General features: G+C 41.7%; 1 long non-coding RNA gene and 1 pseudogene across 3 annotated transcripts; both read left to right on the top strand.

Annotated features, from left to right (window-relative positions):
- The first annotated feature begins 2,062 nt into the window (after positions 1–2,062).
- Positions 2,063–13,949, top strand: LOC127341592 (uncharacterized). 3 transcript variants are annotated; one of them, XR_007875647.2, is made up of 15 exons: positions 2,063–3,002; positions 3,951–4,009; positions 4,140–4,258; positions 4,766–4,880; positions 5,277–5,474; positions 5,555–5,880; positions 6,351–6,733; positions 7,744–7,791; positions 8,473–8,576; positions 9,300–9,437; positions 10,205–10,594; positions 10,999–11,499; positions 11,977–12,241; positions 12,908–13,028; positions 13,660–13,949. It is a non-coding gene; the product is annotated as an uncharacterized lncRNA (long non-coding RNA). The 3 variants fall into 3 exon arrangements; XR_007875646.2 differs by having other exon boundaries at positions 2,064–3,002; positions 11,977–12,144; XR_007875652.2 differs by lacking the exon at positions 7,744–7,791 and having other exon boundaries at positions 2,064–3,002; positions 6,351–6,674; positions 11,977–12,144.
- LOC127346277 (small nucleolar RNA snoR86) lies at positions 7,053–7,154 on the top strand (annotated as a pseudogene).
- Positions 13,950–14,595: the final 646 nt, after the last annotated feature.

Below are 14,595 nucleotides of genomic sequence, written 5' to 3'. Positions count from 1 at the left end.
TATGCTTGACACATTATTAAAAAAAATTGATATCTTATATACATAAAAGTTATAATTCGTGTTATTTAATGTGCTCCACATGCCTTTACATCCATGAAGCTAGGGGCATGTTCTATAGTAGTATCCCACGATGTGTAGTACTCGCACCAAGCGTAGCCTATTTGGTTGATCCACATAAGAATAGTGGTGGAGTGAATGTTCCATCCAAATACAACCTCTTCAGTAGAGTGGTGGCAGAGTTTCAACTTTCAAGACATATGATCGATCAAGAAGATGAACCAAAAGACTCTTCTAGTTTTAGTTGTTATGTGAGAGGTTCCGTTAATCTGTTTGATTAGTGAGTTGATGTTATGTGGGGGCGAGGTTGGTGTTAGAGTTGGTCCACTATCTTCTAATGACCGAGACGACAATGTGTTGGGGTGATGGTGATTGGGGAGAGTTCGAGGGAGAAGCGGGAAAAAATTTCCCGTGGTATGTAAATTGTTATATGGGCCAGGATAAGAGACAATGTTGGTGACTTCAGTGAGTCTAGTAGCAATGAATATGATTTTGACAGGGTAGTGGCCAGGGAAGCCGATGTTTTCTCCACGGCATGTCACTTGTACATTAGAAATCGAAATTAACCGCAAGGGACTTTCTGAATGGCCGACCACCACTATGCTAGCATGCTATCCCATGTGCTTTGTTTATAAGAATCCTCTTCTTTAACTATTATTAGTGTGTGACAAGTAATTTTAATTTAATTTATTTTATATTCATAAAATGATACTCACTGTTATTTCATGTGCTCTGCCAGACTTTATATCAATCAATGAGGAAGTTTTCTATTAAATTAATGTTGCTTTTATATAAATATTTAAAAATCTACAGAGGGGAACATTTAATGTATTGTAAATTTTGAATTCTTACAAATAATGCAGGAATTATATTACATAAAAGGGGGAAAGGGAAAAGACCGAAGACATGTTTTGCCAATTAAGATTGCAAAATTTAAATCATAACATTTTACTTAGTTATTCAAACCATTTTACAATGTTCTTAAAATAAATATAGTCCCATACTTCTTGGAGAATATTATCCCAATACTGGGAATCAACAAAACTCAAGGAAAATTCTAACATCTAGAAGATTTTCATCTTTTTCGATGCTCAATATTTTAGTGCAAGAAACTCGATAAAGTAATTCAACATGGATAATTAGGAAACAACATTCAATAAACTTTGTAGTAGTTTTGACGATACGACAAACATTTTTCAAGGCGTGGTTGGCTTGGAGCAACCCTAACATATCCCCTAAAAGTGGTCAAACCCAAAAAATCTGACTTTTAAGGTTTTGGTAAAAAAATTGTCTAGAACAGATCTCGTAAAAGTGGTTAAACCCTTAAGATTTTTAAAGGGTAGCCTTGTCTGTACAGTTTTTAAGAAAAACTCTTGAGGCCCTTTAAACTGGTCAATGGTGTCCTTCCGCCGTGGGACTCGCCGAACTTTCACCAGAATCCGGACAACTTCGGCCCCCGCACGGGACAAATTCCCGAAATTCGCCTAGAGACAACAAGGTGTCTAACGATTTGGTCAAATAATTCTGTTTAGGGCCCTAGTAATGCTGGTTTTTCTCTCGTAAATTGTTGCAGTTAAAATCGGAAGGCAAACAATCTAAGGAAGGACCACAACTCGGCGATTCTTTCCCTTGAATGTAGCCCATTGAAATGGAAATGATGAGTATCTGAAGCATGTATTAGGCAGTATTAATTACCGCGATTAAGAGAGAATAGAGACGCTGTTTCTAGGGAAATTTTGGCCTAATTTCTTGGGACTTCACTAGTTTCACAATGAGCCATGTAAACCGGTATAGGTGTAGAAATTGAAGAGACGCGGATGTGTGGCAACTCGTGACAAAATAGAAGGAGCAATTAAGAAGCGTATAATTAACCGGGAGGAGTCCACGCTGACGCCGCGATTAATTCCGACGTTGCCGATGAAATCAGCAGAAACAAGCTCGCGATCTTAGCCGTCCAAAACACAAACCCAACCTAAACACACAAAGTGAACACACCCACCCAACCTCGATTCCCCATTCCTCCAGCGCCCGCGCAACCCCAACCTCACCGGCGAAGCGCTCGCCGGCCACCATCCACCCGATTAGCTCCCCGTCTCCACTTCCCTGCTCCCCAATCTTGGATACCGCGAGCGGCTCATCTGTCGGCTCGCCGTCCAGGACGACGCGGCTCCGGCGGAAAGGCACAGGATGGGCCTCGCCGTTCGGTTCACCGGCCGCATCCGTCGCTGCTCTTACGCGGAATCAAGCGCCGCTCCTGGTCGTCCCAGGGCACCGGCCGCCTCCAATCGATGGATGGAGAGGGGGCTTCCACCGTCGAGGCCTTCCTACGCCAAATGCCTTCCCCGACGACCACCACCACGACACCCCCTCCTCCCCCTTTCCCGATTCAACGCCGTTGAACCGCTGCTCCGCCCGCCACAGACCCTAGCCCAGCCACCGGCGTTACAGAGGAGCAATACGTCAATGATCGGTCTTTGCCGTCCATGGGTATCGCGGCGCCTCGGTGACGGGTGGGGGTGAGGCGGCATGGCTACACTGCTGCACCAGGCGGAGCAGACATTTCCAGCCAGTAGACCACGGCCCTTGCGGACGCCGGCGTCCTCGGGGCCTTCTTGACCACCGGCGAGCGGATCCAGGCGCCGCGGGGTGGCTGCAACTCCGGATAGCCCTCCTCTCAGTCATTCCCTATGTCAGCCGGCCTCCAACGACACCCTCACGTCCGATTGCAGCAGCCGCGCGGGTGGTTAGCTGTAGGAGGCGGAGAGGTTGAGCGGGGAGAAGTTGGGCGGCTCGTCGGCTGGCGGCGACCTGTACATCGGCCCACTTGCCGGCGCCGACAACCAAAGCCGCTGCCACGCCATGTTGCCCTGCTTGCTCGGGCTTTTCGGCATCCAGAGCGCAAGCCTCAGCGCCTATGTTCATGGACGTGCTTCAGCTGTTGGAAGGTATAACTCCTCTTCTCCTATCTATGTTTCAAGTGCATCTCTTAGTGCGGCCTAGGTAGTTTTTTCTGATCGATGTAGCTAGCTGCATTGAGATACTGCTAGCTGCTTCTTGAAAAATGGATTGAAGCTCCTACGCCTAGATGGGTATCCGTATATGTATGTCAATTGCAAGCTAGTGTTTTTTTTTTCTTTATTGATCAGCCAAACATGGCTTTGGCAAATTATGAATTGGCCATAGCACTAGCATAAGTGGCTGTTGTAAGGAATTCTCTTCTCTGTCCATGTTTTGGATTGATCGACCGACTATGTTTATTTTCTCAACGGCTGTCAATTGCACCAATGAATTAATCCACCCATCAGCAATCTATCCATCTGTCCATCTTGGTTTGAATGTAAAATAACTCGCCACTATTCCCGTGGTTGTGGGCTACTGTGCGTAAGATTATTTCTTTATTTGTGGATTTAGAATGTTATTAACTGATACTGCTGATGTGTCTTAGATCTCTACTGGGTCGGATCGCAGCAGTGATCATCTGCTTATGTTTTATCTTTTTGTTCTGTTTGTTTACACATATACTACTAGTAAGGTCTCTGACAGTGGAAGGCCTCTGTCTCTTGCTTAAAAAGAAGTCTGTCTAGAGTCTTTATCATCGGGCAAACAGTATCATACTCTTGTTATTATGTTCCTTTGCTTCATTGTACATGCCTGGAGGTAATCTATCTAACTCGCTTCACAAGAAAAACCAAAACTGTATATTTCCTGGTCATATGTTGTACTTTGCTGATATATGTTGTTCAGTTTAGATGCTCATAAATTGTTTTGTTGTGCGATATTTGTTTCATTGAGATGAATTCCAATTTGGTTATTGTTTTCCATGTAGCATAAACCTTGTTTTTGTTCAACATACTCTCACAATTTTCCTATACTGATTGTGCACATGCTTTTAGTCGGTGCCCTCCCCATTCTGACCTGCCACTTCTTTGCTGCTGATTGCTGCCGCATGCCGGTAAGTACCCTGGTGCATTCTCTTGGACCTGTCCATTTCTCTTTTGTTGACCCTGTGGATTCTTTTTTTACTGCGGCGAAAACCTTAGCTTAACTTTCCTGCTATGTTTCATGGTTCGGTGTGGTGGTAGAGCCCAAGGGGGAGATGATGGTGCCGGCGCGGGTGTGGAGGATTGGTGGTTGGTTCAGGAGGGCACCCGGCTTACGAATTCCTCCACTCGGGAAATCGGCGCAAGAACGACTAGGAATGGTAGGTGCCTCCCGATGCCTTTTACTAATATTTTTGTGTGTGTTTGGCTGCCAGTGCAACACAATTTTTGGTGTAGAGAAGGTTGCCGACTTAGCTTGTTGGTACAGAGAAGGTTGAGGTTTTGAGTGTTTGGTGGTCAGTAGTACTTCGAGATCTCTGGAGTCATGCTTGCCCTTTCTATTGTTCTACTAGCTTAGAGCGAACAGTCTATTTTCATATCAATAGGATTAGTGAAGTAAGTGGATCCAAGGGTGCATAGATGCATATCGGTCATCTGTAGCGCATATTATATGGATTAGCTTAATTTTTACATGTAGTATTCTCATTGTAGTTTGGTAGAAAATACATGTGTGGCTGGTGGTAACTGTACTGTTACATCTCTAATTGGTGGTAAATCATGCTTGACATTTGAATTGGCATAGCTGCAACTATGTTGGTTCTAGCTCATGAATTATTATCTGTAGTGAAGCAGACTTAATCAGGTTAGTTCTTAATATTCTTTTGTAGGAATTGGCACCACCCGAAATGGGAATCTGGCCAAATCCTGGAGTTGCTGTTGTCGGCGACGTCGCTGACATGTTGCTGCACTTCCCTCCCCAACCAGTTGCTGCTGACTTGCTGAGTGAGCTCTCTCTCCTCCATCTATTATTGCTAAGCATTGTATCTTTTCTCTCGTCTAATGTGTAGGCAGTACAGAATCATGCATGTTTTGATAGAAATCTATCTACCTCTACTCCATATTATAATTTGTTGTGTGCATAAGCATTACATGTGTAGGAAATTGATTTGCTTATTTTTTGATTGTTTGTTGCTTATTATGCATAGACAGTGTATGATTTTTTCTTGCACATTATCAGATTCAAAGCATGTAGGATTTTTCTGCTTATGCATAGATTGCTATGTAGGTAATTGATTTGGACGGCGATAGTGCTTGCAAGCTTCTATTTTGTTTGGTAATGCTACTTACTAGTAGTTTGTGTTTCTGTTTCACTGAGGTTTGCTTACTAATGTATTGCAGCTACCCGTTGCCGTGGCTTCTGGTGCGTGTTTGGCGCGTACTGAAACCAGGGGTTTCTATCTCGGCATCACTCTGACTGCCGGAATGGCTTCCCCAAGGAAGCTCCATCGGCTCTGCATTGTCCGGTGAGAGGAAGGACTTCGGGAACTCAACAAGGGAATGCTGTGCGGGAGAAAGATTCCGCCTTGCCGTTCTGCAGTAAGCTCCAACCCTGATATATTCTGCAGTGGTTCCGGTGGATGTCAGTTGTTGATTTTTCTATAATGATTCACGTGCAGGACTACACAGAGCTTGGCAGTGCCGACCTCCCTGAGCTCATGCTACTGTCGGTGTCACCCAGAGCAATAGCCGGCGTTTTCCAGGAAAAGTGCGAGACGACAAGAAGGCCGACCTGCTGCTGATTGACTTCCTGCCGCAGCAAGGAGGTATCAAACACATCGCCATGAAAGTCAAGTCTTTGTGTCGCTGATCTTGGACAAAAAGGGTAGTGAGATGAACATCCTTGTCTTTGACCTAAGTGGTGATACTTTTGATGTTCGTATCGTGACCATTGCCAACGGTCGGTTTTAGATGTTGGCCACCAATGGTGGCAGCCTTCTTGGAGGTATAAAATCTCTTCCATCATTCACTAGTATTTTTTTTGATATACTGGCATTATTTACCAACTAAAAATCATATATACAACACGAAGCTGTTGGTTAGTGTACCGCCACCTGCTATATAGTCATTGATTTAAAAAGTGATTATGTGAAGATTTTATAAAATACAAATGATTTTGATGCCACATGTTTCAATTGCACAAAAGATATTCTGTATTACGCTGCTGTCTAGTTATATATGCATTGGTTCCACAACAAGCTATCTGCAATAATCCTTTAGTTGATGTACTGCTTTTACTGGACTTAAAATGATCTACTTCGTCTGTCCATAAAAGGATGTCTTAGATTTGTCTAAATCCAATTATAGACAAATCTAGGACATCCTTTTATGAACGGATGGAATAGTACTGTTTAGTTTGTCATGCATGAGCTATGAGTCATGCATATATATAACTGAGCTGTGTAACCTATCTAGGTGAGGACTTCGACAACAGAATCATGAACAACTTCATCAAGTTGATCAAGAAGTACAAGGAAAATCATGCTCTTGGAAAGCTGAGGAGGGAAGCTCTGACCCATGGCAGGTTTTGATGAGCCGAACAATGACATCTTCCGCAAGGCAATGGGACCTGTGAAGAAGGCCATGGATGAAGCTGGCCTTGAGAATAGCTAGATCCATGAAATTCTTCTTGTTGGTAGTAGCACGAGGATACCAAAGGTCCAACACCTTCTCAGGGACTACTTCGACGCAAGGAGCCAAGCAAGGGTCTATTTTGATTTTGCGAGCACTTGCACCAAGGTGCCAATTGCAAACTAAATGATCTTTCAAATGACCTCCTCTTAGATTCCAAAGTTTAGGTAAGTTGTCGGGTTTCTCTTCTTTTTCCTCCAAGTGCTCTTATAGCTTGTCCTCTAACTTTTCAAAAGTCTTTTACTAAGAATCTGATATCTAGGCCTGTCTAGTATTCTTGGTAAGCCAATGGACTTGATGATATTGTGTTCCTAGACTCATCTTGTTGTTATATGGTTGTGAATGATTCTGTTTAGTACTGTGTGGTCTTGATCATGTTTTGTCTAGGGAGAATAACTCCTTTATTTTACATTGTTCTAGTTTTGGTTAAGAAATTCTGGCTCATGTTTGGTGTTGATTTTTTTGGAAACGGATGGCCAATTTACAGAGCAAAGTGGTCTGGTAAAGTGGCGAATCTTTGTATTGAAGGTTAGCGATAACAATATGCAGTTCTCCATGCCACACAGTTCTCAAACAATCTGCTACATCACAAATCTCTAGAAGTGTTAGTTGCATGTTTTTGATGTTCTCATGTTCAGTGAAAATATTACCAAGATATACACACTCCCATATATATATTTACCTACTGTCATTAGTCGTCCTTGGTATGTTTTCTCTTATTTGCCAGCTCCTTTGCGCAAAGAAGGTGCCAGGAACATCTTGTGTCAGTGAATGTATTTTTGTAGTGCACTGCAGCGTTGGTTAAAACCGAGTAGTTGTCATTGTGTTAGTGTGTGCTTGTATTGCAGTATCGTACCACTCCTATTCTTTTGTATGGCGAAGACTTCTCTATGATGACAACCTGATATTTGGTATCCATACTTTTGACTTACACTATCTCTAATACTATTGCTTGTGTGTCTCCCTATGGTTCATCATGGTTAATTTTGTCATGCTGCTATTTGGTTGACTCTTGATTTATTATGGATTACCGTAGTTGAACGATGATCATCATTTAGGATTGGACTTGAGACAAACCTTGATTAGACTTATCATTTTGTTCTTTGTTGTCTTTTCCTGCAAGTCACCTTTAATTATTCGAACAATCCTTTTTGATGCTACCTTTTGTACCTAGCAGGTTGTTGCATCATAATTTTTCGGCCTTCTTTGATGCTTCTATGTTTAGGTGAGTTTATGGTTCTCTTTCTCTCCTTTACATTATTTTTTAATTGTTAGGATTTGGCTATTTAGGATTAGGAGTACTTTGATTTAATTGCTAGCTCCTATCCAGATCTTAGTGCTCTAGTTTCTGTTGTTTCACAGATATGCTACTTGTGAGGTGTGAAATTTTCTAATGTCCTATGATCTGGTACTTTCCTTTGATCAAATTCATGCTCCTGTATATGTTTTGTCCAACGGTGAGCTGTCTATCATTGTTTAGAAATTACATGCCTAGTGCATACGTAGCTAAATCCTCCCTTTGGTTTTTAAATAATGTGTCCAATTATGTGCAGTGCGTAATGTAAACATTAATAGTGAATTGTGTACATGAGGTGTACTATTCTCCTTACATGTGTTGGCAAAATGATTTTGTCCTGATTTGTTTTCTATGTTCGTTATCAAATGTGCTTATCTTAGGAAGGAAAAAATGACGATCTGATGTGAAACTTGTCATGCAAATATAGCCAGTTTGTGTATAATAAGTATGATGGGTGCTAGGTTTGTCCAGCTCTGAAATTTGTTCTCTAGGAAAAAATAATTTGGATATCACTAAATTATTTGAGATATAATAAAACAAACATGATGGTTCATCCTGTTATGGAGTATGTGATGCCGTAGATATTTTCTTTGTGGTTTCTTTTGGTAGGACGATTCACCAAGTGGAGCCAAGCAGGCGAGGTGGCCCACCCTGAAGCTGAACGAGAGGATCATGTCGTCTCTGTCAAGGAGATACATGGCCACACATCCATGGTATGAACTTTGCATGCCCCGAGGCTTCCAGTGTTTTGAATGTTTGTAAGTACCATCTTTGGCCAGCCAAACATAACCAAGGCATAAAAACATCTTAGGTGTGTATCTCAGCTTCGACTACTTCCTGATTTGCCTCTGCCATGGATGGATTAGTTAAGTTCCTTATTCACAAATTCTGATCACTAGTGAATGCATTGATGTTTTTTTGAGGAAGGAAAGAATGCATTGATGTTGCTCTCAATGTAGTCCTGTAGTTCGTGTTCGATCTCTGTATTTCATGTATGCCATCTGGCATATGGGGTGTTGGTAGCAATGGATCTTCTCTTTTTAAGTAACTGATGTAGTGTTGCATGTCAAAATCTTACTACTATTCATTGGATTGTATAGTCACACATTTAGTTGAGAACAAGGGATATTTAGTTCGTTTAAATCACACACATTGTTTCCCCTGAAAATGTTCAGTAAGTTGTGATTTCAATATTTTTTGCTAAATTAATGTTCGAGGTGATCAATTGCAAGATAGATATATAGGATTACAAATAGTTTCAGCTTAAGATCGTTGAGTTAATTCTGTATGTATTTCGGCTAGTGAAGATTCTTATAAGCTAATCATGTCCGAGTTGAGCTCACCTGCCTCCGTTGTGAGCTCATGACCTCATCTCTTCTCCCCGTCTAGACCAGAAAACGTAAGATTTCATCTTGCTTGTGCTCCTGCTCGTGCAGATAATGAACTTGTTTGATCATGCAAAGCCGGAGATCAAGGCTCCGCGCATCTCCGAGCGAGAAGTTTGGCTTACCCAAGCTGCTGCTACCGCCGTCTCCCCTGACCTTCTGCTGCATGGGAATAAGCCCTCATTGTAGGTATTGTGCATCTACCCATTTCGTTATCCTTGATGGTTTATATTTCTCTTGGTACATGCTCAGATGCTCTCTATACAGCAATAAAAATCATGTGTTTCAGAAGTCATGCTTACTCCCTCTTGGTGATGTCACCCTTTTTCTTATTGCAAACCTTGCTGGTTGTGTATAAGATTATCACCATTTCAATCCTTAAATATTTTAATGGTAGGAAATGGTCTTGGCTTATGCACCTACATTCTTAGATGTTTATTTTTTCATGTTTGCTTCTTTATTTTATCTATAAGCAACCTGTAGCGTTGTTGGGTCTTCTTTCAGTATATAAACAAACTGGTATACCCATGTTCTCGCCCTGGAAAAATCCGGTGATTCCTCTCGTTCCATGTGTTCCACTCACCAAATTCTCCTGTTACTTGGCGGGTTTCAGGTCTTGTGTATGCATATTCACAAGATCTAGTTTGAGTTTTATTTGAGTCATTAATGTGCAATTTAAAAACTGCTTCTGTTTTTTGTTTACACATATAGACACAAATGCCGATTTTCTACTTATGGTGATAACATACAAGTTAGTAATGATTCTATGAATAGTCATTGTCTTTAGAGTTTGTATTGCTTGAGTATTAATTTTTTTCTAACCTATCAATTTAATGGAAAATGTATCATGTTGAAGTGCTGATTAATTTTGTCTTGTTGCAAGAAGATATAGCCATGGTTAATTAATCAAGTTTCGTGAGATAATTGTTTATTTTTCTATGGTGATTCGGGTGCAGGAAGTCGAAGAAGGACTACAGGGAGCTTGTCAGCGCCGGCCTCCCCGAGCTCATGCCGCTATCGGTATCAACCCATAGCAATAGCCAGCTCTTTCCAGGAGAAGGGCGAGGCTACAAGGACGCCGAACTGCTGCTGATTGACCTCCTTCCGGGACAAGGAGGAATCGAACACACCAACATGAAAGTCAAGTCTTCGTCTTGCTGGTGGGACAAGGAGGAATCGAACACACCGACATGAAAGTCAAGTCTTCGTCTTGCTGATCTTGGACAAAAAGGGCAGGGAGAAGAACATCCTTGTCTTTGACCTAAGTGGTGTTACTTTTGATGTCTGACCACTGCCAACGGGTGGCTTTTAGGTGTTGGCCACCAATGGTGGCACCCTTCTTGGAGGTATAAAAACTCTTCTGCCATTCACTAGTATATATAATTTTGGTATATTGCCATCATCTACCAGCTAAAAAGTTCATATAGGCAATACAAAGCGCCTGGTTAGTGTACTACCACCTGCTATATAGTCATTGATTTAAAAAGTGATTATGTGAAGATTTTATAAAGTACAAATGATTTTGATGCCACATGTTGCAATTGCACAAAAGATATTTTTCAGTACAATGCTGTTTAGTGATATATGCATTGGTTGGTTCCACAACGAGCTCCCAACAATAATCCTTTTTAGTTGGCGTATTACTTTGACTGGACCTAAAATGATCTAGTAATGTTTAGTTTGTCATGTCATGAGCTCTGAGTCATGCATATATATATATATATATAACCGAGTTGTATAATCTCTCTAGGTGAAGATTTCGACCATAGAATCATGAACTACTTCATCAAGTTGATCAAGAAGTACAACAAGGAAAACCGTGCTCTTGGAAAGCTGAGGAGGGAAGATGTGGATCAAGCACATCGGTGGCGCTTATAGGCTTCTATGGTCATGATAGCCGGGAGGATACAAGACACGAGGAAGATCCTCGATTACTGCCGGTGCTAGAGGACCTCCGATCTGGTCCGAGTCGAGCTCACCTGCCTCTGTTGTAAGTTCTCGGCCTCATCTCTTCTCCCCGTGCAGACCAGAAAACGCAAGATTTCATCTTGCTCGTGCATATAAGGACCTTGGTTGGTCATGCAAAGCCGGAGATCAAGGCTCTGTGCATATCCGAGTAAGAAGGCTGTCCTACACAAGCTAGTGCTACCGTCGTCTTCCCTGACCCCTGCTGTACGGCCAGGATGACCTCAAGCACGAGGTGTCCAGGATGGACACACCCACTGGCATCACCTTGAAGAACACTTTGGGGGTAATATCGCTCTCTGAAACCCTGCTGGTCTTGTATGGTTGCTTGCTGCAGATGGTGTGCATTATGCATTATGAATGTTCTTGTGAAATGAGAGGAATAGGTTAGAGACATGGGTTAGCAATTTTGCTAGGAAACTTGGACGGTGTTGAGTCAAGTGTGGATGTATGTGCCCTGCAAAACAGGATATACCACCATTCTATCCAGAATTTTCACATATTTCTCTAGTTTGTAGCTGCGTAAAGCACTATAAACTTTGTGGACTGTGCCCTTCATTTTTTATTTGTCATGCAACCATGTAGCGCAGTGCCAAGCATTGTGTTTTCCATGGGAGTTCAATGAGATCTACAAATGAAGTTTCCTTGTATTTGGTTGCAGATTTGGAAATCATATTTGTCAAGTTACTAGCTTATTTACTTTCTTCCAATTACCAACTTTTCGAGTTTGATTATGGTGTTAATAATTCTTTTGTGTGTGTAGATATCTGATATCTACAGACAGATGCGGTGCACTGGCAATGCCGCTGTCGCAGGGCGGTAGTTCATCCAGGTCCTCGTCTACTTGCTTAACTTGCCGGTGTCCTGCACCGCTAGTTCCAGATTATGCCCATGGCCATCGATCCTCCCATCTCTGGATAGAGTCATCTAGGTATTTTCCTTCACATGTTTCTCTTCTATGGGTTGGTTAGTATTCTCAATGGAATTTATGATAGCCGCGGCTGCCTGGGAATAAGTCCTCAATGAAGGTATTGTACATGTACCCATTTCAGTATCATAGATGGTTTATATTTCGCTTGGTACATGTTCTCTATGCAACAATAAAAATCATGTGTTTTGGAAGTATGGTATGGTTGCTTGCTGGAGATGGTGTGCTCATGTATGTTGCCAAATGTGATGAGTAGGTTAGGGAACTCTGTTAGATTCTTTTCTACAAAATTTCTGTGTCCTGAGGCAAGAGTGGATAGATATGTAGTCTACACAGCACACCAGACCACTTGTCTATCTAGAAGTTACACATCTTTCCTCTAGTTTGCAGCTAGTATGGTCTTTGTATTGCTCCACATCAAAATACTATGTGAGTTGTGCCCTTTTTATTTTATTTGCCATGTAATTGTGTAGTGTGATTCAAATCACTTTTAGTTTTGACCTTAAGTGATCTCCGCAGGAGTTCGTTAATGCTGCAAGACCATCTATTGCCCCCACGTTAGTAGATCTTAGCATTTGAGCTTTAGGCATTCTCACAATGTAAATTCCGGGAAATTATTCACACCGATTAAGCACTTCAAGTTAGTTGTACTTTAATCTTTCGTATATCCACTAATCTGCAGCTTAAGTGTTTGATCAATGCGTGTAATTTTACTGTTCTCCACGCACTATTGATTGTTGATTAACTCATAGTTTGTTAACTGCAGGCTCTTCACCAGTTATGACTTATTTTAGTACGGATGCAACTACAGCTTGAAAGAAGAACACTTGCCACCTAGCAGAGTGTCGCCCTGCTGCATAAAACTACCTGAGTTCATCACTAAGAAGGTATAACACTTGTACCCGGTCATTGAATTTATTCAGAACGACTCAGTATAATAATTGTGTTCACGATTCAGACCAGGTTTCTCGGAATTTAGTAGTAATAACTGATCACGTGCAAGTTCAAAATGCATATAGGATTTTATAATTTTCTCCAGTATGTTGTACCATTCCAGTGTTTTGTCCATTTTCCTGCTTTGCATGCTAAACAAGTATGATCTATGATGAAGACACACTGCTTTACTTTTTGTTGAATGTTTGCCCAAACAGTTTTTTTTTCCAGTAGGTGCCATTTTGAGAAAACAAACTTACTGTTCTGTTCTACAGATTTCCAGGATCATGAAGTTTTAAGTCATCTTTTTTTATTCTCTGTTTAGTATATGTGCTTTGAGTTTCGGAGCTAATACCACAAGGTTAGATCAGTTTTTTTTTTTTTTTTTTTGCATTTTCTTACTTGGGAGTTGGGACGGTAACCTATCCGGTTCGTGGATGTTTGATCTCTGCCGTGGTGACTGGTGTCTGGTAATTTGTTCAGTGATGAGACGGTGCACGACACCGAGTCCTTGGAGGCTTGGATTGGTGGTTGTCAGAGCCCAGATTGTCTTGTGTTGATGCATTTGTTGGTCCTTGCATGCAGAGAGATTGCAGAAACAATGTTCACTCCCTATTTGGAAGGCATGAAGCATGACAGGTTGCAGAGTGGGGCTGTGCTCGCCAAGCCGTTTGTTGATGTTTGCAAGCAGATCCTACCTATCTTGGTTCCTCTCTCCGCCTAGTGTTTTGCCATGAATTTTGTATGTCATGTGTTGGAGTGAATCTAGGATAGCTGGTGAGCAATTGGTTGTACTTGGAGATGTGCAATTTTAAATGAGCAATGAATAATCAATTGTTGGACCTTTGTCACAGGCAGATGATTTTCTTGGTTTATGCTTTTGTCCTTGTCGAGTTTCTCTAGGAATCTAGTATTGCTCATACTTGTTAGTTGGGTCATTGAACATCCAAAGTAGTTCAACCTTTTAGGAACGGTGTTGGGTGCATGCTGGGTTGCTCCATACTTTGTTGTGCATGTAGTTCTCTAGATCCCTGTAAAAATGTTGATGCATCTGTAACTTGAGCAGAATTGATCTGTGAACTTCTGAGAAAACAATGTTGGGTTTGTCATGGTTCAGTAAAGCCGTCTTATTTTGGAAGTTTTTGTTGCTCTAAAGACGATGGTAAATCTTCAAATTGTTTAATGCTGATAGGTGTTGTGATTTTTGAAGTTCAGCCAAGTCCCTAAACTAATCTTTTGTGTCAGCTCAAGCTATGCTAACTAACAGGGTGGCTAAACATTTCCTGGAAGCAAGCTTTTCCTGGAAGCAAGCGAGAACAGGAATTGCTCAATGCATACGCGAGAATATCTCCCGTTTCCGCTTTGATTTTTGTTGCATGCAAACCAAAAGGGTTAACTGAACGTGTGCCTACACTCGATCCTTCGCGCCCCGTCCATAATTATAGCTCTGATCGATGGACTAACAACTGATTTTCTCTTGACTCGGCAGATTTCATGGACCAATCGATATGAACCTAGGTC

Source organism: Lolium perenne, chromosome 3, assembly GCF_019359855.2.
Source record: "Lolium perenne isolate Kyuss_39 chromosome 3, Kyuss_2.0, whole genome shotgun sequence".
NCBI lineage: Eukaryota > Viridiplantae > Streptophyta > Magnoliopsida > Poales > Poaceae > Lolium > Lolium perenne.
This window is presented reverse-complemented; position numbering and strand designations above follow the sequence as displayed.